We start from the raw sequence: 22,880 nt of genomic DNA, 5'->3' as shown, positions 1-22,880 counted from the left end.
GGTACTTGTCAACAGATGATCAAACAGAAAAGACTGGGATATCTGGAGCCATAAGACCATCTGCCTCAGTAGTTTGTTCTGCAGTAGTTGGCCAATTGAAAATATAAACAAGCTAATGTATACCAACTGGATACCTGCCTGGATTCTTCTTAAAGAAGAGATGCTATTTCTGGCAGCACAGAACCACAGGGCCCTAGCTCAGCTGTGAGCTTGAGCTGCCGAGTGTTAGAAATAACAATTTGGTTATTGGTGTTGGTGAATCAGGCCTTTGTTATTACATTCATCGTGATGCCAAAGAGACTTTCCAAGTCAGACCACGGATAACTGTTGGGCAAAACTCCATCTCCTCCTCTGCATAGCAGAAATATCTCTGTAATTCATGACTCGTATTCTGTGCCATCATCAAGGCCATTTTTCTGGCCAGAACTGTTATCTAAAAAGACCAACATTGCTAATAGGTCAGCTGTTTGTGTCCATGGTTTCAAGAAACCATGTTTTCATTTAGAGAGTCCTTTCATTTAAACGCTAGATTACTTATTTTTAATCTTTGCCACTGAGACAGCCCCACACCACTGTTGTCTCACGTGCTCTTTTAAAAGCTTTTCCTGGAATAACAATGAAATATTCATCACTGTGTGTGCGGTGCGTCAGGGCAGTTCTGGCAGTGTTTTTTGGCCTCTTTTGGCAGCGGTTGATCCTGACAGTTTGACTGCAGGTGTTTGGCTGTGAGACTGCCTGCAGGGGGGGCTCCAGCAGCCCCAGCCCGCCTACCCCCATGCCAGGTCGGCCCAGGCCCATGTCCGAAGGCAGCGCTGGTACAATAACACTCACTTTAAAACACCAAGGGAGGGCTGGAAATAACTCATGGGAAAGAAAGAGAATATAAAAGTGGCAAGAAATTTGTGCAGCAGGAAGAGAGGAGCTGCTGAAACAGACATGCTCACAAGCAGTACTCTTTTTGGGATTTCCTGTCAGGAGGGAGGTCAGCGCTATACCCTCCCCCAAGAGCTCCTGTCCGGAATCTCACCTTACAGTGGACGAGTCTCATGTCACCCATAACCACACAGAGGTGCCAGGGCAGAGATTTTGGCAGGGGGAGACACACCACAGCCCTCAAGCAAAACCCAGAGGCCTCGTTTCACTTTTCTTGGGGTTTATGTGGCTTCTTTGCACTTGGAATATTATTGTATCAGTAATGAGCTAGCTGTGGTTAACTGTTACCCTGAATTACGTCAGCTCTATGGCTTGGGCTGCAGGCTGGGCCTCCCAATAAATAATCTATTTTTAAGGGACTGGAAGTCTTGCATATTCAGGGTTCTGTCTCTGAGGAACATCCAGCAGCACAGTGAACTTCTCTCACCAGTAGTGAAGTTTAGAGTTGCCCATAGAAGCAAGCCTATGTTCAGTTGTGGTGGGACAGGATGAATAGCGCGTGTCAGCTTAGCTTTCTTCTGCCCAGCAACATGTGTCACAGGAAGGTTGGGAGACGCAGGAAGCTGTTTGCTGACTAATTCCCTTGCTTTTGAACTAATATGTCACTTTTGTCTTTCAGTTGGTCAACAGATGCTAAATAGCATCTTTTAAATATAGGACTGGCAGGATTGAACACTGGTAAAGAATTTGACCTTAAAGATACCTTGTTGTCTCTCATGTGTATTTCAGGCAAACAGTGCACACCATAATATAATGTAAGGGAGATAACTACAGAGGCAGTTAGAAGAGGAAGGTGAGGGCCAGGATTCGGATTATGCTCCTAGCTTTCTCATTAACTCACTGTGTTCAGACACCGCTTCTACAGCCCAGCTTGTTTGTGTGCAGAATTAGCCTACCCAACAGTCTCACAGCATGTTGTAAGGTTCATTTGTTGCCCATAAAGGGCTCTGAAATACTTTGGCCATCAATGGCTTAAGCTTGGCTGAATTGTCCATTTCTGTCCCTAACGAATTTGGAAACCTATTTGAAAGAAAAAAACATTTGCAATGGAAACAGTGGCAGTGTAACTGCAGGTTTGCCAGTTGCACAATGACAACTCCAAATTCCAGCAGCAATTTGTTCTGGAAAGGACAACAGCTTCTTCTTTCTCTCCATCCCACATTTTGGTATGAGTTCACTCACCGTCTTTGCAAAATGTGGTTATCAGTGGTGCCACGTTGACTTCTATTGGGTTTGTGTGGTGTTTTTGATAGGTCACAAAATGGTTGAACCTGGACAATAAAATACAGAGCAGAAATCAGCTTTTTTATTCTACACTGTATGTCTTTGTTTGTCTCCTGTCTGCACTTGTGGCCTCTGTTGAGGCAGATGCTGTAGTATGTCACAGGTCACCGTCTCCTAGAAAGTTGACTTTTTTCCTGACATAATTTTAGAATAATACTCATGACATGTGCTCCTTTACCCAGAAGCTGGAACAGTACATTTATAAAGACATGGAAAATGTTTCTATCAGCACTAAACTTCCCTGCCAGGCTGCTGTTCCCAACTTGTTTTCAAGTCTGTATACAAATAGCCCTTGAGTAACTGTAGTAACTTACACCAGAAATAAACAAACGCTGTGCAGGACCAAAGCGATGGTGCATCTTCTAATTTAGTAATGGTTCCCCCATCCTAGCTAGAATGGCTCTCAGGTAACCTTTTAGATAGAAATACTGTGGTTGCATCGCACACATCATATTGCAGCATCTATTCCAGCCTCCACAGCACATCTTGTGAAGAAAGCTCCATGAACACCATCCAGCTGGTTTGGAGAAATGGTGTGATGCAGGTTTTATTTTCTATTAGGTTCTAAATCTGTTTTCTGACAACAACAACAACAAAAATAGCAAGCATCAGCCCATCAGGTATATACATTATATTTACATCTGCTGATTGTGTGGATTTTGGCAAAATGTCCTTTAAACTGCTCGTTCTGAGCTCTGAATCATTACTGCCACATACTGTGAAGAAGGAAGCATTGTGTACGGACGAAGAAACCCAGATTATACAGGCAGTGTTTCCTGACACACTTGTAGCAACCACCAAACCATTGCTGCAGGAGCCAATCCTTTTAAGAGCACAAGGCAGTAATCAGGAGGGGGAAAGGTTGTGTTAAGAGGTGCTGGCACAAATCACTCTGAGAGAAGCAGCCTGGGCTCCAAGGGCTTGGAAGACATCAAAATGAGTGGCCTGAACTTATCCACCAGGGGAAAAGCAGCACCATGTGACCAAAGAGCAGGTGGCTGATAATAAGGACCCAGTCTGCTGCTGTTTAATCATCATTCATTGTCTCGGATTGTGAATCTTTTTGGAAATTCGATCCTTCATTATGGAGTGCCTTGCAGGGGTGTTGCTTTGGGCTCTAAATGTAGGCTCGATGGAATTTTACCAAAAAGTCTTTTTCTGTTTTCCCCTCTCATTTTTAATATTTTCACATAAAATGTTTATGAGACCTCCTCTCGAAGTATAACTGGATAAAAATAAGTAGCTTAGGACTGTAAGACTTCCTAGCAGCCTTCCCCAGCAGGCAAAAGCAATTCTGAGTGAAGCAGCCCCATGGCACTCCTGTCTCTCATGTGAGCAGGAGGGGCCTGGCAGAACCCAGAGGGGAGGGGGGGAGGTGACAGAGCTGAGCAAGTGACCCCACTAGTGCTGCTGAGTGGCAGTGGACTGGGGGAACGAGTCATTTACTATCCCATGTGGGCTTGGCTGTGTGCACAGCTTGGCACCAGAAGGGATATTGGAGACACCAATATAAATTAGTTTAAAAGCATTCTCCCCGAGGACGCCGTGGGGCAGTGGTACCAGTGGTAGGGCTTCTCTCAGGCAGTAAAGAATGATGGTTTTGGATATGATCTGCTGCTTGTGTTTTGGAGGAGACAAACTCCACCCAGGCAGTGAATATCTGAGCTTCTGGGAACATGTGGCTCACACAATGGACTTGAGGGCAGGATCAGGTCCCTGCTCACATCCAGTTTTCAAATAAGTCAAAAGAGCTGGGAGAAGCCAAACTGTCCAGCGCAAATATTTACTTTTTCTTAGTTTGCTCAGCACCAATATTCCTGTAATATAATTATCAAAAATTACTGTTTGCAGTTCACAACTCATTAAATGCTGAAATGTTTTAAATAAATGTATTTCTGAATAGTACCAGGAGAGTCTTAAAGACCATTCCATGTCTGGAAGCAGATGCAATAGGAGACACTTGCAGCAGTAAGATTCTCAGCTCTGGCGTGACCTGTGCTAGCAGAGGCCTTGCAGAATGTAACTCAGACACAAATGTGATGGCAGCTGGCATTGCCACGAGAACCAAAGCTGGGATGGATTTGTCCTCGCTGCAGCTCCTGCTGACTCACAAGTCCCTTCTGTCTTTCTCACTGGTACTTGAGGTGGTCCAGAAAGTGAGGGGTATTTAATGGTGGAGGCTTGCACGGGAGCCACACGAAAGACAACGTGGCTATTTCAAACCAGCAGAAAATGCGTGTTGTTGGGGGCTGCTTGTTGGCATTTAGAGCACAGTCCAACAGTGCTGTGCTTTGCTGTGGCCTTATTGCCAGAGGAAATGGTCTGTTAATGCAGGAAGCCTATGGAGTTCTTGCACGAGTATTGTAAAAATAGCACATATATTTTAGCTTCCTTGTTTGTAGCTGCAGTAGTAATGTCTCCTTTTTCTTCTCTTTTCTGTTTCTGTTTTTGTTATTTGATATTATTAAAATAACCATAATCATGACACATGATTCTGTTTTAATTTCAAGTGAAATTTGGCAACTCCTAGTGGTGGGATAAGGTCTAATTTCACTTGGCATTTTTAAAAGAAATGCAAATGACAAAGACATAAAACTGATAAATTTTGACAGCTCACATAACACTTTTTAAATGGATTTTTTCCATGCATTTTTAATACCCAGAATAGTCAGCCTTAATACTACCATATTTACAATAAATCATTATTCTAATGGAGACATTCTGCTTTGTCAGGCAGTACACAATCAGCAGTTTTTAATAAAGGATCTGAAAACTGTTTAATGTTAATTCTATGACACAAACTTGTAAGTGCCAGACAATTCAAAACTGGGGCCGATATGCTGCCCTTACGCTCGGTTATTAAGAAATAATTAGAGCACAGTATGGGCTGGTTGCCAAATGTAACTTTTACCTTCCTTAGTTTGTGTTACTTAGCATAGTGATTGTAATGCATGATATGGCTTCTGTAAGGCATACGCACGCATTTCCTACTCGGCAACTGAAGGTTCTGAGCGGTGCCTGCAGGAGGTAGAAGTGGCTGCTTACTTTGGCATGTGTGGCTTTAGGAATAATAGAATCATAGAATCTCAGAATGATTTGGGTTAGAAGGGACCTTAAAGCCCACCTAGCCCCAACCCCTGGGTGGGCAGGGCTGCCCCCCACCAGCTCAGGCTGCCCAGGGCCCCATCCAACGTGGCCTTGAGCACCTCCAGGGATGGGGCACCCACAGCTTCTCTGGGCAGCCTGTGCCAGTGCCTCACCATCCTCTGGGTAAAGCATCACAAAATTCAGGAGCAGGAATGGTTTGGGCCTTAACGATGGGAATGGGAGTCATCAATAGCAGAGCCCAGCTTTCCTACTTTTCCTACAGAGCCCAGCAATATCTTTACCTCCTTCAGTACATCACAAAGACCGTGTATACCCTGTATCAGAGCCCAAGCTTCTGCAGCTAGCTCCAAGCACACTGGTGTGCTTTTGTTCAGCAGGCATTAATCCAAACCCACAAACAGGGTAATCAGTCACTGCACAACCCCATCCTGCCCGCCGTTTTGGAGGTGCCACTACCTGTCAGAAGCAGGAGAAGTTTGTGTGGTGCCTCTTGAAAGTGTTGTGGTCATTTGTAATGTCAGACCATGTAGATAATGAGAAAAATACATTTTTACCTATACCTGGGGCTGTAAGGCCAAATTAACGGTGGTGAACCCTTGGACAAGATTTTGAAGTCTATCAAGGTGAGCAATCTACTTTGCAATGCCAGCAATATCTGAGGGTGATGAACATTAGAATGTTTTATTGTCCTCCACTTCAAGATAATGTAATGTCTATTAATGTTCATTGTTTTAGCTCTGGGTATTGAAACTTCAGCATGCGTATCACAGTAGTTGTATGCAGAGCTCTGGATGTTCGCACATTCCTGTCACCTCTGCAGCCTCTCACATTCTGTAGGTGCTGTTCACGTTCCTTCATCCTGCAGCTCGGGAAACTTGCCTGCAGAGTGGTCAGGGATAATACTGGCAAAGTAGGCAGACTGCTCAACTCAGTTTAGAATCTTATTTTAGTAGCAAAAATAGCCTGCATCCTTCCCACCTTCCCACCTAAAAACGTTCCCTTCTCCCACAGAGCAATAAGAGGTTGTAGTGGGACCTCTTCTTCTCTCTGCTGGCTGCCTGCATTGTTCTTTTTTTCTGCACCACAGGTGAATGAGCTAACGATATGGCACTGCACTGAGGGGGCAGATTGCATGGCTGATGTTTAGAAGAACTTTTCCTGAGAGTAGTGTTTTTCTGTTACGTTAGTACTGCTGCGTGTGCGTTGGTAAAGGCTGCATCCTGTTACCCGTTGTGATGCTGTTGGCTACCTGATGCAATGGCTTGCTATTTTGGTGACATGAAAAACTCAGCTGAGGTCAAGATTGATCTGAGATAAGCTCCCTCATTGCTGCTTGCAATCACAGCTAGGTATTGTTGTTTTTTCCTTTTTCCTTCTCCTTTTATCTTCTGGTTTAAATTTAAATGCTTGACAGCACATTCAGCTTTACTCATCCATTAGTGCAGATGGCTCCCAAATGTTAAAGTCTGTGCACCTCTTCTGGATTCAGACAGGGTGTGTGGCCATTTCAGATGACTGCCTTTGAGGTGAAGACCAGGCTCACCTGGCAAAAGTTCACATCATTCCTGTGACCAGCATTGAATCATGAGGTTGTGGCATCATTGTCTCTCATCCGTGATCTCCTTTGCTTTGCTTTGCCTTTGAGCTTTTTTTTCAGGTCAGTAAAGAGCACCTCAAGTAGTAGGTCAGACTGCCAATGGAGAAAAGGGTTGTCACTGTTTTGACAGACAGCTGATAGGTACTTTCCAGAGAAAGCAGCAAAAATAAACTTCTCAGCACTGTGTGGCTCAGCATGAACACTCAGAAACTGAATGTTCTTCGTGGCTGGTACCAAGCTACTTCCCACAGCTGAGAAGTGGTCTCTAGCTTATTTTGGATTTTGCTGTGTCAAAGATGACTAGTCCAAGATTTTGCCATCTTTAAAAAGCATATCCACTTTGCTCCTAATTCTTTCCTCCAATTTTAGTGAATGCTACTTTAAATCTAACTGTTACTTGCTCATTTATAGAACAAGCTATCTCTTTGCCATATTTGCACATAGCTGCATCTCGTGCTTTGTGTAGTCCAGAGGGCACTGCAAATGGACAGGAGCAAAACTGCTTCCTAAGCAAAACAAGGCAGCAATCTGTGAGGGTGATTGCTTAGCCACTGCACAGAGGCTGTGGAAAGCCAGCACTGCTTAGGGCTGCTGCTGGTGATGGACTGGATGGACCTTCCCTATATGTGTAGGAGGAGTGCAAGCAGGAAAGAGAAATGGAGAGGTCCTAACCTGCTGCAGGACATGTTAGTATATCGTAGCAGCTGGAAAAGTGTTGGCAAAGACAGGTTTTGTCACCTTTGTGAGAGAGCTATGTTCTTTTAACCAAGTGATTATTAATCTGTTATTCTATTTTTTAAAAGGAGTAAGTGAAGTACACTGGTAATCATTAGCTGGGGAGTCTGACATCCATCCTGAGCAAAAATATGGAACAGATGATACAAGGACTGAGCCAGAAAGAATAAAGGGATTGAATACAAATAACTCCCGTTAACATGGGTTTTAGGAAAAACAGGTTTGGGGAAATTCTTTCATGCAGCTAACTTGCTGCATTATGTATTGTTTGGCTTGGGTCTGCCGTGTATATGCTAACATGATATACAATGAGTATGTTATGTATCAAATGAGTACCTAAATGCTGGGCTTCAGAATACAAATGTGTTTTAGAAATCATTGTCACACGTCTGGTGTGATTCAGGAGGCATCCAGCAAGAACTGGTTCTCTGCTCTGTTCTGTGTGCTGCTACTAGCAATGACTGGCAAGAAAATATAAAACTATTTTTAGGTGAGAAACCAATGCATTCAATATGGACAGATGAAAAGCTACATAATCGGGGGGAGGAAATAATTAGGTCATAGTTACAGATTGGGAGGCTCAGCGTTAAGAGCAGTGATTTAGAAAGTTACTTGCATAATACGTGTCATTAAGCTGGGGGCACACGGTCAGCTGATGAGCTACGTCCCAGAGAGCTAATGAACTCTTAAAATGTACTTGCAACACTGAAAGCGTCTGACTCTGGTTTGAGCTCCTGGGATGCCAGGTAACCTCTGGTGTCCCACGTCTTGCTTGAAATCTGAAAATCTTGAGAAGATGCAGGAAAGCCTCATAACTCAGCAACTGAAGTCACTGTGAAAGACTAAACAAAGCAAATTTCTTATTATAGAATCACAGAATCATAGAATTAGCTAGGTTGGAAAAGACCTACAAGATCATCCAGTCCAACCATCCACCTACCACCAATAACTCCACTAAACCATGTCTCTCAACTCTATATCTAAATGTTTCTTGAACACCTCCAGGGACGGTGACTCAACCACCTCCCTGGGCAGCCCATTCCAGCGCCTGACCACTCTTTCAGAAAAGTAGAATTTCCTAATGTCCAGCCTAAATCTCCCCTGGCACAACTTGAGGCCATTCCCCCTCGTCCTGTCACTAGTTACAAGAGAGAAGAGGCTGACCCCCAGCTCACTACAACCTCCCTTCAGGTAGTTATAGAGAGCGATAAGGTCCCCCCTGAGCCTCCTCTTCTCCAGACTGAACAATCCCAGCTCCCTCAGCCGCTCCTCATAAGGCCTGTGCTCCAGACCCCTCACCAGCTTCGTTGCCCTCCTCTGAACACGCTCCAGGGCCTCAATGTCTTTCTTGCAGTGAGGGGCCCAAAACTGGACACAGTACTCGGGTGCAGCCTCACTAGGGCTGAGTACAGAGGGACAGTGACTCCCCTACTCCTTCTGGCAACACTATTTCTGATACAAGCCAGAATGCCATTGGCCTTCTTGGCCACCTGGGCACACTGCTGGCTCATGCTCAGCCGAGCATCGACCAATACCCCCAGGTCTGTTTCCTCCACACAACCTTCCAGCCACTCTGCCCCAAGCCTGTAGCGTTGCTTGGGGTTGTTGTGGCCAAAGTGCAGGACCTGGCACTTGGTCTTGTTGAACCTCATCCCATTGGCTTCAGCCCAGAGATCCAGCCTGTCCAGATCTCTCTGTAGGGCCTCTCTACCCCCAGGCAGATCGATACTTCCTGCCAGCTTGGTGTCATCTGCAAACTTACTGAGGGTGCTCTCAATGCCCTCATCCAGCTCATCAATAAAGATATTGAAAAGATATTCTGAGCCTTCTTTGCATCTCAGCCTAAAATCCCTTTGCATCTCTGTAAATTTAATAATACTGCAAAAAAAAACAAAAAAAAAAAAACTGTCTCAATACTGTTTCTTATCAAAAAACATTAGTTTGGACCTCTTCATTCCCATCTATGACTAAATATCACCAAGATTTATCTGTAGGTTTACGTTGTCAGGAATGGTGACGTATATATTATAGAAATACTGGTAATGGCTGATTCAGATTAGAAAAAGGAAGGTAGCTGTTGACAACCATCAATAATTCAGAAAAACGATATTTCAGAAGTTCCAGCCGATGGACTGCTAAAAAGGCTGGAAGTCGGGGCCCCAGGTATCAGAAGGCCTCAGGAAGGATGCTTCCTAAACAAAGCTCATAATTCCTCCTTCCAGTTTTAATAAAGCCCCTGTTTCCAGGGGAGCTACCTGCATCTGCCTTAACTGCTGGCTGTTGGACACAACAGTATGGTAACGCTGAGACATACAAATCTTGGCTACCTCCTCAGCATGAGAAAGGCTTCTTGAAATAATGCCCATTACAGTGTCTCTCAGTGCACGTGTAGTTAAATGAAAGATGCTCAATTCTTTCTCATTATCACAGAGCCAGCACTGGCCAGGGTTCCTGTGCAACAGATTAACTCATGTTACTTTTATGCGTAAGTGCTAACAAGTGGAGCTGATGGGGGTAAGCCAGAACCAATTAAACCAATTATCACCACTTGCTCCAATGGAGGGCAGATTTTGGAGTTATTCCAGTGTCTAAAATCAGGCCACATCCTCATTTCTCAGGGTTGCTGTCAGTCTGACAGTGCAGTTGGAACACATACAGGGCTGCAGTGAGGGCCACGGATAAAAATCACTTTGCTGTTTTGCCCAGTAGGAAGGGCTCGCTGCCTGAGTCCGGTTGCTTGGGAGGCAAATTGCTCGTGCTGCTCTTCACACTGCAGGGAACCACGTCTTTGTTCTGGTACTGTTATTTTACACAGACGGTATGGTTTTCACCTCTGCTCTGATGAGAAAGAGTTTACTTAAATTTTATTTTTTCAAAAAGCATCAGGAGAAACTTTAATGTCCTTTACTGTCAGGTTTACAATTCCCTTCCCTGTTCGTTGTCCAAGAATCCGAAGCCACGGTGCATGCCTTGCCAAGTTCATAACTAAAGAACAGGACACCTCACTCCCCGTCACTGTGCTGTTTAGGGAAAGGAGACTCCTACAAGAGAGGGTAAGATTCGTTATTCACAGGCTTTTTCCCCCAAACCTGCATTCTTTTGGTAGCCCAGTATAACCTGAAAGCAGACATGCTCCTCAAGAAACACTGTCTTCAGGCTGCTGTTCAGAATGGTGTTAAAGGGACTGGACACCATTTATCCAGTGGTGCAAGTGCTAATAAGGCACTACTATGGTTCCCCTAAATGGACATTTTAGTACCAAGGGGGAAAGCTTCGATATATAAGTAATTCTGGGGACGGAGGACTGTGAAACCAAGTGTTTGTGGGTCTAGCTACACTTCCCTAAGAGGGAATAATTTCTCACACAGCTATCCTGATAGCTTTGAGGTTATGACTGTAGCAGATCTGTCTGCTGGGTGCTGGGCGGTACTCAAGTATTGCACTGACGGGAAGCCAGAGATTTGCCCTACCTCACAATGGGTGAGCTCCTATTGTTCTCACTGTTCCAGCTGCACAGTGCTTTCAGGGCAAGAGTGCTCCTATACCTTGCTCTTTTCTGGCTTGTAGAAAGTGGTATGAAAGATTTTTAGCACAATGGAAATAGGCTCAGAGTTACTACACACAACGTTTGCTTTCTTCATCTCAAAGGGAAGAGGTGTCAAGAAGCCAAGTCTGAGCGTAGGCTGTTGTTCTAACCTTTTGCTCACATTCAGAAACAATGCTCTATTGTTATGTTGTTTCCTGCAGATTACACTAATAACCAGAGAGTGGTGAAACATGAATAGTGTTCCACTTGCTTAGACTGAATTCTAATGTAAGAAAATGTGTCAGCTTTCAAAAGGCCAATCCAAAATACACAAGAGGGCAAATTAGATAAGATAGAGCACAAGAAATTTTGCTGCAACCCTCAAAACCCAAAAACTTCCTGGAAGGAATGGATTTTATACCTAGGGAAATATGGTACTTTCTTTCTTGTCAAATATTTTGTAATTTGGCAATTACATACATACATTTATTCTCTAAAATAACATAATGTAATGTTGGTAGTGGAGTTTTCATGAAGGCTCAATTGTCATTATAACATTTTTTTTTGTGTATTTTTTTGTGTAATTTTTTTTTGTGTATGTGCAGCATCTATGCAGCATACTGCAGGCTATAGGCATATTATGAACAGCATATTTTAGGTGCACAGCAATTAGAAAATCTAAGAGTTACAGTCGTAGGATACTCGAGTTTTATTTTGGAGGTGAGGAAGAGTTAATAGAATGCACCTGATCTTAAGAAAGTGCCCAATGCAGCAGGATCCCCTTGTCTGTCTTTGGCCAGCAGCAGAAGCTGAAAGTGCCAGGGAGGGTAAGAGAGAGCTCTGCATGCTTACAGAAGTGTCACAATTGTCTGCTGCTTGTCTCTGATATATCAGGTATAAAACTCACTGCCACTGAAATATGCTTTAGTGACTTCACTGGTACAGCACCAAGGATGCACTGAGTGACATTCAGCTTTCATTTTGGCAATTCAGTAACAAGCTTTTAGACTAAGGACACATTCATGTAAATGTTCTGTCCGCCTAGGTTGTCAGATTTTCTTTTGTCATCTAGACTGGCTCAGATTTTAGTGAGCATTAACCTAGGGGGTGCAAAATGCCACAGCACTTTGAAAGCTTAGCTGTCAGACAGTGGTGTTCAGTGTGAAAACTGACAGACAGACAAGTCTAAAGTAACTTTGTAGAAGGTATGATCTTTTCTTAATAAGGCAAGATGTCCATTAGTGATCTAGTATTACTAGAGAACTTACATGAACAAAAATTTCTTGCTTGAATTGTTGATCCAGTTACTTCAACTTGGCAGGGACAATTATTTATAAAGCCATCTAATATTTATCATATGATAAATATTATCATATAATATTATAAATGCCAGATTTCTATGAGCTGCCTGCACCAAAATTTCTTCACCTACTGGCTTAATAACAGAATACCTCAACATTCAAATACTTAATTTTCTCTCTATCAGACTGGTAAACAGACCTCTGTGATATTTTTCCACGCTTTTCCAGTCCATGGATCTGAATGGCACGAGCCGTCTCTGCTGGAACTCCTATTCAGACCTATAAACATTTCCTAGGACTGACAGGATGTTGTAACACAAACATCTGGGCACACTGTTTCAGCAGTGCTGGCTGCGGTAGAAAATGTGAACCGTCTCTCCTGCATCAACATTCAAGTGACTTGCATCACTTTAGTGTATCTACTATATCTGTGCACAGATATAGTAGGTCGAAGCAAAATTGTGTATTAAATAAATATATTTTATATCATCCATCCCACATCCAAAGACAGGGTCTTCCTTGTAAGGCACGGAGCTGGCGGCCACTGAGCAAAGGTAAATCTGCATACCGGACCCCTGACAATGTGGTGAAACCATAACCACACTACACCTTGAAACGAGTGGAAGCCTGCCTGGAGCCAGATGCCATATCCCGTGCTGAGATACTTGACTTTTGTGGAATTTGTCTGCACAAAATGGAGGTGGCCCTGTTTTGTCACTCAACCAAGAGGTTACTTCAGAAAGGGACAAGCATTTTCTCTGCTCACATTTAAAAAAAAGAAAAAAAAACACCTTCTGTGTTTTCCTCAGATGCCAGTTCTGTACTCCAATTTATTTTCAGCATGCCAGGATAACGAGAATGGAAAGAACAGTACACACTTCTCAGTCACATAAATAAGTTGTAAAACACTCTGAAAGTTTTTGGCACGTCTCCAGCAATGGATCATTAAATGTGAGGAATAAACAAAAAGCGACCATCAGCCTGACCTCCACATAATGCACTTAATGGCTGCCAGCTACATTCATAAATTTGTAGGCTCTGGCTTTTATCACTGTGTATGAATCAAGGTCAAGTTTCATACTTGCTGTGGAGTTCATGAGAAAACGAAGACTCTGACATCTTGTGTTGTATTTTAGGAGTTTAAGTGAGTGGGATGTGGGCTTGAGGGTGGTTGGGAACACCCCCCCCCCTCCTGGTACATCATATGGCTCGGCAAGACTTTATATAGACTTGTACTTGCTATTTTGGTAGAAAACAACTATTTAGTGTGATACAGAGCAACTGTTTTTAAAAAGAAATTGAGTGATCTTTGGTGTCTCATTTAAATGTTTTTTTTTCTCTCTTTTCTTCCTAACATTATTCAGAGCAATAAAATAAGGGGTTGATCATTGCATGCCCCAGTGACAGGAAAGCCCTACACAAGATAGCACTGGTCCAGGGACTTTACAGAAAGCACTGGAGCATAATCCCAGGCTGGATTTTGCTGATCAAACCCCACAACTAAATGTAACTGTGCTGCAACCAGTGAGCCTGGTCTCTTTTCTCAGGTGATAAGTGATAAGACATGAGGAAAGGGCTTCAAGTTGCACTGGGGAGGTTCGGATTGGACTTCAGGAAGAATTTCTTCATGGAAAGCCTGTTTGAGCATCAGAACAGGCTGCCCAGGGAAGTGGTGGAGTGCCCACCACTGGAGGGATTTAAGAGACACGTGGATGGGGCAATAAGGGACACGGCTTAGTGATGGGACTCAGTAGGTCAGGTTGATGGTTGGATTTGGTGGCCCTATTGAATCTGGTCACACTGAAGGTCTTTCCCAAGCCAGATGATTCTGTGATTCTGTCAGTGCAGTTGGCAGCACCCAAGGGGAAGCTCCCTCACAGCCCAGGTCTGTGCCTTGCACGCACCTGTGCTTCGGAGGGCACTCAGCCTCAGGGCCTGGCCCCCAAGGACACTGGGAGCTGCAGAGGAGGCAGTGAGGGCTCCCCAGGCAGGCTGTATTCTTAAAAATGTGTATTTTCTTCCTTTGGGAATGATTCTGCCTGGGTTAATTTTTTTAGGCACTCAAATGCCTGCAGTAAGCACTGTAAATTAAATCATTTTTCTCCCAGTAAATAACATACCAGTAAAGATCTCAGTGCTAGCTCTCCCACACCAGCACTGCAGCTTGTATGCAGGAATGTAATTCAGCGAGCCACAGAACCATGAAAATATCTGAAGTACAATTTCTTTTAAATTGATTTTCCTTACAGGCAGATTTTCTTCCTGGGCTTTTTTTTTGTGAAAGCTTCTGTCAGCCCTATTTAATTGCATCAGAGCTGAAAACAATAATATTACATTTACATTAGCTCTAAAGTCTCTGCATTTTTTCCCCTGCATCCCATCTGGCTTTAATGGCTCTGAATTTTAATTTAATGAAATTTGTTCATTTTAACTAACTAAAATGTGCTGCATTAATGATCTGCTGTATTAAGCAGGTACTAAAAAAAAAAGGTGTAATATTGATGTTTAGTCTTGGTAAAAGCACTTTCCACTAGAACCATGTAACATTCCCATCTCATGTAATTGTTTAGTTTCCTTCTGTGCGGGCTTTGTAACTGAATGAACCTGAGCTAAAAATGGTCTGGATCAGCACAAAAACCCCCAGGACAGACAAATTAAAACATGCTGGTTCCCCTGGTCACCAGCACGCAAATGAATGACGCATGAGAATTTAAAAAGCAAAATCAGACTCACAGATTTACACTTGATTTAAACAATCAGCACATAGAGACTAAATGTCCCTGCTGAAAAGGACTGGGAGGTACTGGTAGATGGCAAGCTGGACATAAGCCAACAGTGTGCCTTCACAGCCCAGACCACCAACTGTAACCTGGGCTGCATCAAAAGAAGTGTGGCCAGCAGGTTGAGGGACGTGATCCTGCCCTTCTGCTCTGTGCTGGTGAGACCTCACCTGGAGTGCTGTGTCCAGATGTGTAGTACAGGAGAGACAGGGACCTGTTAGAGCATGTCCTGAGGAGGGCCACAAAAATGATCCAAGGGATGGAACACCTCTCCTACAAGGACAGGCTGAGAGAGCTGGGGTTGTTCAGCCTGGAGAAGAGAAGGCTCCAGGGAGATCTGAGAGCGGCCTTTCAATATCTAAAGGGGAGCTACAGGAAAGAAGGGGACAGACTCTTTAGCAAGGTCTGTGGTGTTAGGACAAGGGGAAATGGTTTCAAACTAAAACAGGAGAGATTTAGACTGGACATAACAAAGAAGTTTTTACATTAAATGTGGTGAGGCACTGGAACAGGTTGCTCAGTGTGGTGGTGGATGCCCCAGCCCTAAAGATGTTTGAGGTCAGGCTGGATGGGGCTCTGAGCAACTTGATTTAGCGGTAGGTGTCCTTGTTCATTGCTGGGGAGTTAGACTAGACGACCTTTAAGGATCTCCCAACTCTACAGATTCTATGATTCTATGTGTAGGAGAGGAGTTTTAGGCAAAGCTCACCAGGCTTTCTTTCTCATTAGGAATAGAAAGCCTTCTCCGGCGAGATTCTGTCAGGTTACTAGAGCAGCGTTACCCCCATCCCATTGGAAAGGATGCCAAGCCTGAGCCACTGTAACCCTCTGTGTCCACAGTCATTCACTCAGCAGTGTGGAAGCACTTCCCAACATCAAGGATGGCTTTAGAAGAGGCTGTTAGGTAAAACCTATCAGCAGGCATACTACATGCAATTAGGAGAACTGTTGAAGATTCTGAAAGATGGTGGCTGGTTTTGAAGACCAAGAGGTGGGGAGATTGCACTCAGCCTGGCAGAGGAGAGCCAGCCTGGATCAGTGCTCTGCATGTGCTCAGGTACCTCCGCATGTTCCGCAAGCATCCCTCTTGGGGAAGCTTCCCATCACTGTTGGCACTTCACTGCAAGGCGAGTACTTTGAGCAAAAACCACAAATCCGCAGTTTAAAAAACTATACATATCATCAGGCTGCACAAAAGCAGAAGATTCATTTTACATTCTCGTTTAGAACCCTTTTCCTTGTTGTGGGTTTTTCTAATGAATCAGCAAAGATGCAGGCCAAGTACCACAGCTGTAATTGCAGTAGGTGCAAAAGGGACTTTTCCGTGATAGCCACAGGAAAAAACTGCCCAGGGCTGGCTGGGCTATGTGCCTTGAGGCAGCTGAAGCAAGCAGACAGAAAGCAGCAGGCAGAGTCTGCCAGCAAGGAAATGCAGCTGAGCACCATGCCCTCACTGCTGCTGTAGCCAGCCAGACACCCCTGAGAAAGTGAGGCTGAGACAGAGGTTTAGGAATTTTTGTTCTGGATATCACCTGGGTGGCCCAGCCTGTGCCAGGGAGCAGAACTGTCCTTGCATGACACAAGCTGGCAGCGTTTTCATCGCTTCTCCCCACAGCACACCTGATGAAATGCAGAAATGTGACCTTGCGGATAATAGTACTTCCCTAGGACCGGTGTGGGGTGCTCAAACACTGCAACAAAATACGCTGTGTGAGTGCTGCACATGGAAAGTGGATACGGGTTCAGTATTTGCAAAGTGGGAGTGGTAAGACCTGACTTGCAGAAGACCATTCAGGAGAGAGCCCAGTCCAGGAAAGGTGAGCACCCCCACCACTGGCCTGCTAGTCACTAACAAATTAAGTGTATATAGCGTCATGCTGTGAGGAGTAAGTGGACCAGGCACAGGGAGATGTCTGACATATATTTTGAGATGTATTTAATATTGTAGCGCTTCCGGATTCCACTAACATGCTAGGGATTTTGGCATCAAATCAATGTTTGCATCAGTACCATGTGTCTCTGGAACAGAAGTGCTTACTTTAGAGCTGGCTACAAAAATAGTTTCCATTATAACCCCTTGTTTTCACATGCTTCTTATAATTTTTTTTTTTAAATCCTCTTTTGAGTCAAAAATTTCCATTCTGTATCTTTGCCAAAAGGTGAAGTTTTCCCCCCTCTTTTTCTTAAGCTCAGAGGAAGAATCCTTCAGATGTTTTTGAGTCATGGGAGAGTGGAAAAAAAAGCATTTTCCCTGTTGGTGAAAAAAAAGAACCATATTTTTGTAGTAGTAGAAAAAAAGGGGGAAATGAAACTGAAGCCTGAAACTTGTATTTTTGGCCTAGAGATGCCTGAAGTAAACTAGCGTTGTAGGGAATGACTTTGATTTAACAAAGGCAGAGGTTACTCCAACTCTTGGCCGTTAATCAGGCACAGGGCCAGCTTTCCAACGTTGCTGGTGTTCAGGATATTGTTTAAGATTGTGCCTTTACAGCTGCCCATTTAAAGGGGAAAGAGCTGGTCCCCTGTGGACTCTTGCCCTTCAGGGCTAATTATAATCCAGCAACACATTTAAATTCATTTCAAAATCTCATTGAATTAAGAGGAACTAGGGAAACCATTGTGCCAAACACTCACAGCCTTTCTGAAAATTACTTTTTTCTCAATTCTCACTGAAGCCAGTAGGAGCGAGTGGAGGTGTTGAAGGCACGAAAGAAAGATAGGCGTGTAACAGCCATGCTGATCAGTGGTCCTCCACTCCTCCACTGCTTTCTGTTCCTGTTTTTCCTGCTGGGAGCTGTAGCTGATGCACTATCGATAAAACCCCTTCCTTATGTTCCATAAAACATACTGCGTGATCTCAGCCTTTGGGCTGATGGCAACTGTTGTGGCCTTCAGATTTGCATTTTCTGGCTTTTTTTTTTTTTTTTGGGTAACTTTTAACTATGCAGCCTGAATATTAAATTAAATTTTTCACTTTCTATCATTCAAAACCTGCCCTACGTGTACATGTGTTTGGCAAAGACATCCCAAATGACGTGTTTATGTTGCTCCACTGCCAAAAAGCAGTGATTCATTAAGAAGCTTGGAGCCGTGGAGGGAGAGCTGCAGCCAGCAAACACCACACATGCTCTGAGGAACTGTGTTTTCCTAAGGAAAACGGTTAGTGCGGCAGAACTAGTATCATGGCTGACTTCTCCTCAGGGAAGAGGTACTGCTGGACAGGCTGGGGAGCACAAAAGCTCTCCTGGACAACTTAGCTTTGCTGCGGCAGCAACAGCCAGGAGGCATGAAGCACAGAGGGGAGAGGGAAAGGTGCCCAAGGGAGCCAGCGTAGCTGGTGGGAGCCCTTCTTGCAGCAGGGTGCTCCTGTGCTGGGAGCTCCTCTGCTGTGGGGAAGAGGTGGAGGAGGAGAAGCAGTACCCCGCAGTTGGAACAGACCTCCAGCTGCACAACTTCATGGGTTCTGCTGGAGCTATGCCAGCTTATATCAAGCAACTAGGGCCATCCACCCTATTTAGTGTAACTACTGATACAAACTTGCAATGGCCAAAGCCTCTGGAAAGCTGGCAGAAAGGCGACTCTTGAGGAATTCCACAACCCAGGACGGTGTTTTAACGTCATCACTTTCTTCTTCCCCAGTGGCTTGAACTAGAACAGGCAGAAAGCTATTTATAATTTTTAATGCAGTCCTCTTTGTCTTTCATCATAAATCTGGAACCATGAGCAAAATTGATACCTGGTGATAAACACATGCCTGACTGGAAAATTTCTGGCAGTTGTTTTCTGTTTGGAAAGGGAACGCTTTCATGTGCCACCGCAGCACTATCACTGCCCTGCAGTGCACTTGCCTCAGCGCAACAGGCAGCCATGGGGACATTGGGCACAATGCAAATATCCATAGTCCTTCTTACTGTCAATAGTAAAATGTGGAAGGATGTGAGAATCATAGAATCATAGAATGGTTTGGGTTGGAAGGGACCCTTAAGATCATCCAGTTCCAGCCCACTGCTATAGGCAGGGACACCTCCCACTAGACCAGGTTGCTCAAAGCCCCATCCAACCTGGCCTTGAATGCTTCCAGGGAGGGGCCATCCACAACCTCTCTGGGCAAGCTGTTGCAGTTTCAAATTGAAACTAGAACCTAACATTTAAATTATTAAGTACAGGGGTGGGACCTTACAGACTTTGGACAGCATGTCATGCCATCTGTTGTTAGATTGTTCAGCTTTTTCAGGAATGTCCGGCGTAGGGTTAGGGACAGGATGGGATTTGGTATGCCAGGTGCCCTTTGTGCTTTAAGCAAGGACTTCTGTAGCTTTTTTTCCCAGTGTGCACAGTGCTTAGCCCCTGTTAAAGGGATAAAACAAGATCTAAGCTCTGGAGAGTACACTTTGTATTGTGTATTACTTTTCAGTAAGCTCAAATTAAAAAAATACAACACTGTTAATGTCAGTTTAAGCAGAACCTTTAATTTGTTCATCTTTCATCATCTTGCACTATCAGCCTAAGAAATTATCCAAAGCCTGGCTTACACCAATTCTGCTGTTTCATAAGGTTTTGGACAGCTCTTAAAGCAGTAGATGTGAAAGGAATTATACCCCAAATACTGAAGCTCTCTGGGTGTGTAAGTAAAGGAAAGTTTCTTCATAGGTCAGGTCTGCTGAAATGAAACAGAGCAGCTGGCTCCAGATACTTTCAAGTGAGTTGTTCCCTAGAGCAACTCATAAGGCAGTTCCTTAATATGAGCACATTAAAGGATACAGCGAAAGCTACAGATCAGGTGTTAAAATCACATGGGTAGATCTATAAGCATCCCTCACCCATCATTTAGAGTCATATTGATGAAGCTATTGTGAAGTTCCCTCTAGGTTGCAGCTAGCACCATGGGTCAGAAAGCACAAAAGAGCCATGCAGGTAAGGGTGCCTCACACACAGCCCAGGTAATAAATTATTGAACTGCCGTGGCAAGGAATTGTTTACACGATTCCCACTGCCTGAAATTCACTTACAAATTGTTTGGTGAATAATTTAGGCTAGCAAACAAGTTTGTCAATGCATACCCTATTTGCAGATCGTTTGTGAGCAGAGAGGAAAACTGCTGGTGCCAAACTGCAATGGAGGAGCTTGCCCAGCTGTGCTCTGTCCCTGTGTGCGATGGTGAGGAGCTGAGAGCTCAACATTCAGGGGATCATCTGCATACTGAGCAAGGTGCATCCCCTCAGATTGCCCAGGTGAGGACCGCACTGCCTGTCTCCCAGCAGCCGTACTGCTGTATGGGCAGAGCTCATCCAAGGTCCGTCTATCATTTGTCTCAATCAGAACAGTCATCATTTGCGTGCTAACTGTGCTGGCCTAAGGCTCTGAATGCCTAGCTTTCATTTATACAGGCTGAACTACAGAGGTTCCTCTCAGTGAGCTGCTCTGTACAGACCACTTTCACTGGGCTGTGTGGAAGGTCTGTCTGTGGGGAATTAGGAATTACCCAGCTGGGTAATTCCTGTTCTGAACTCAGTGCCATCTTCTTGGTTTGCCTTGGTAATCACCTGGGTAATACTTTTTTCCTCTTATAAGATGAAATGCTTTTGCCAGTCCTGCATTCTGAATCCTGCGACTAAATGCGGTGGCTCTTCATTACAGCTTCATGCTTAGTGCCATAAATTCATCTTGATAACTGAAGGAAAAGGAATACAAATTCATTTTTTTAAAATGCTGCTTTAGTGAACATGATCCTACAGAGCTCTAAAGATGGGGCAACAGCATCCTACATACTGTAGGTCATGTACTGCCGTTGTCCATCCCAGTAGAATAAGCCCATTGAAATACAGCTGTCTTTGAAGCGTTACCGAGGGGATGGAATTTTTGATGTGTGAGAGAGGTTAAAAGCTGTGAATTATTTCATTCTCCCTTGGGAACTATTTTGAAGTTTTACATTTGCTTCAGTGATCTGCTGCTAGCCGTTTGTACAAGAGCAGTATTTATGTTCTACAAGCATTCCTGAAGTCATGAAGATGCTATTCTTCCTCTTTTGGTGGAAGATTTCAGTTCTTGAGACAGCACAGAGCACTTGTTTAACATTGTGCCTAACACAGTAACCTGGGACAAGAAGGGAAGAATCATGCATGTAGCACAATGCAGTCAGGTAAACCCAGTTCTAACACCAAAATCTACCTAGGGCATGGTATCCAGTGACCACATAAAAATATATGAATTGAAATCTCAAATTCCTGCTAGAATCAGCTGCTATCAAGCACTATCACATTCTTAACCTTTAACTGTCCTGAAAGCCAACTACCATGCCATCGTGGCAAGAAATTTAATACACAAATTAAAATATTTCTATCGTACTGCAAATTGAAAGCCTCCAGACAACTGAATCCTAAACACATGTATTTTGTTTGGGTACCCATAGGAGAATGTCAGTAGGATGCCAGAATTCTATCTGGAGGCAATTGCATAAACATGGCTCTACATGAGAGAAATATAATAGATCATTGCTTTCAACTTTCCAGTTTCTCTCACAGGTTACATTGGTAGATGTCTACTTATACGGTGTTGAGGATTCGAGGTTTGTTCCCTCTCACTGGTGAGTCGTAAGCTGACTTCTTAAACCAAACAGTTTAAGCAGCAGAACTGAAGCGGAAGAGTGTTTTTTTTCCCCTGATTTTATGACCATTAATGACTATGATTGGAGAAGCCTGAGATGTACATGTTAACCTCTAGCATCTCTAGGCAGGAGATGGATAAAGCAGAAAGAGATATAATTCTTCTATAGTCCAGTGCTGTTTTCTGTATTCAACTAGTATTCCCTGCCTGGGATCAAGAGAAAGTGTTTATTATTGTGCACTTTTCAAAAGCTGATTAAAGGATTTATGGAGGTAGTGCTGGGTGCTCCCAGCATCTTGCCCATCACAAATAAAAATCTCTTGAATAAGACCTTTAAGTGTTCTAATGCAAGTAGGTTGCTTCTTGTTTAAAAATTAGTCTTTGGGGTAAACTTTTATAATCAGAACCTTCATCTTCTTATTTTATGTAATACGACACCTATAATCTGTTAATGTTATACATTAGTATTTATCTTCCCTAAACTAGAACTGAAGGGGGCAGTGAGGCACTGGCACAGGCTACCCAGAGCAGCTGTGGGTGCCCATCCCTGGAGCCAGGTTGGATGGGGCCCTGGGCATCCTGAGCTGGTGCGGGGCACCCTGCCTGCATCAGTGGGGTTGGAGCTGCGTGGGCTTTGAGATCCCTTCTAAGTGTGGTAAAAGAATTTCCCTGGGTGAAGAACTTCCTCCTAACGCCTAACCTAAAAGCTGGTAGGCACTCGGAATTTTTTTGTTTTTCCCCCCGCCAACAGTTACCTGTTTGTTCTCGGATTAAGCCCACAGCACTGCTTAGATTACAGTCATAAACTAAGAAAACAAAACAAAACAAAAACTTCGTTCCTACCGCCGCTGCGCTGTACAGGATCTCTTTACTTCTCCCCCCACCCGTGAGTTCACCAACAGCTCATTTCGTGTCACTCGCCACGCACAGCACGACGCCGCTCCTTTTCCCACCCGGGAAGGCTCCGTCCCGCTCCCCAGGAGGGGCCGAGCCGCGGGGCGGGGGCGGGGGCG

At 44.2% G+C, this 22,880-nt stretch overlaps 1 protein-coding gene and 1 long non-coding RNA gene across 4 annotated transcripts in view; one reads left to right on the top strand and one right to left on the bottom strand.

Annotated features, from left to right (window-relative positions):
• The window catches only part of LOC110395769, a 38,777-nt gene extending 15,936 nt beyond the window's left edge, over window positions 1-22,841 (bottom strand). Inside the window, exons 1-2 of the long non-coding RNA XR_002436621.1 lie at window positions 22,711-22,841; window positions 2,116-2,204 (exon numbers count right to left, since the gene is read on the bottom strand). This is a non-coding gene — a long non-coding RNA (uncharacterized LOC110395769). The remainder of the gene's footprint in view (window positions 1-2,115; window positions 2,205-22,710) is intronic.
• The window catches only part of PHACTR2 (phosphatase and actin regulator 2), a 125,749-nt gene that overhangs the window by 27,494 nt on the left and 75,375 nt on the right, over window positions 1-22,880 (top strand). The gene's annotated exons all lie outside the window — the stretch shown is intronic.

This window comes from Numida meleagris, chromosome 3 (genome assembly GCF_002078875.1).
Source record: "Numida meleagris isolate 19003 breed g44 Domestic line chromosome 3, NumMel1.0, whole genome shotgun sequence".
NCBI lineage: Eukaryota > Metazoa > Chordata > Aves > Galliformes > Numididae > Numida > Numida meleagris.
Note: the sequence above shows the minus strand (reverse complement) of the source record. Positions and strands in the feature narration are given on the sequence as shown.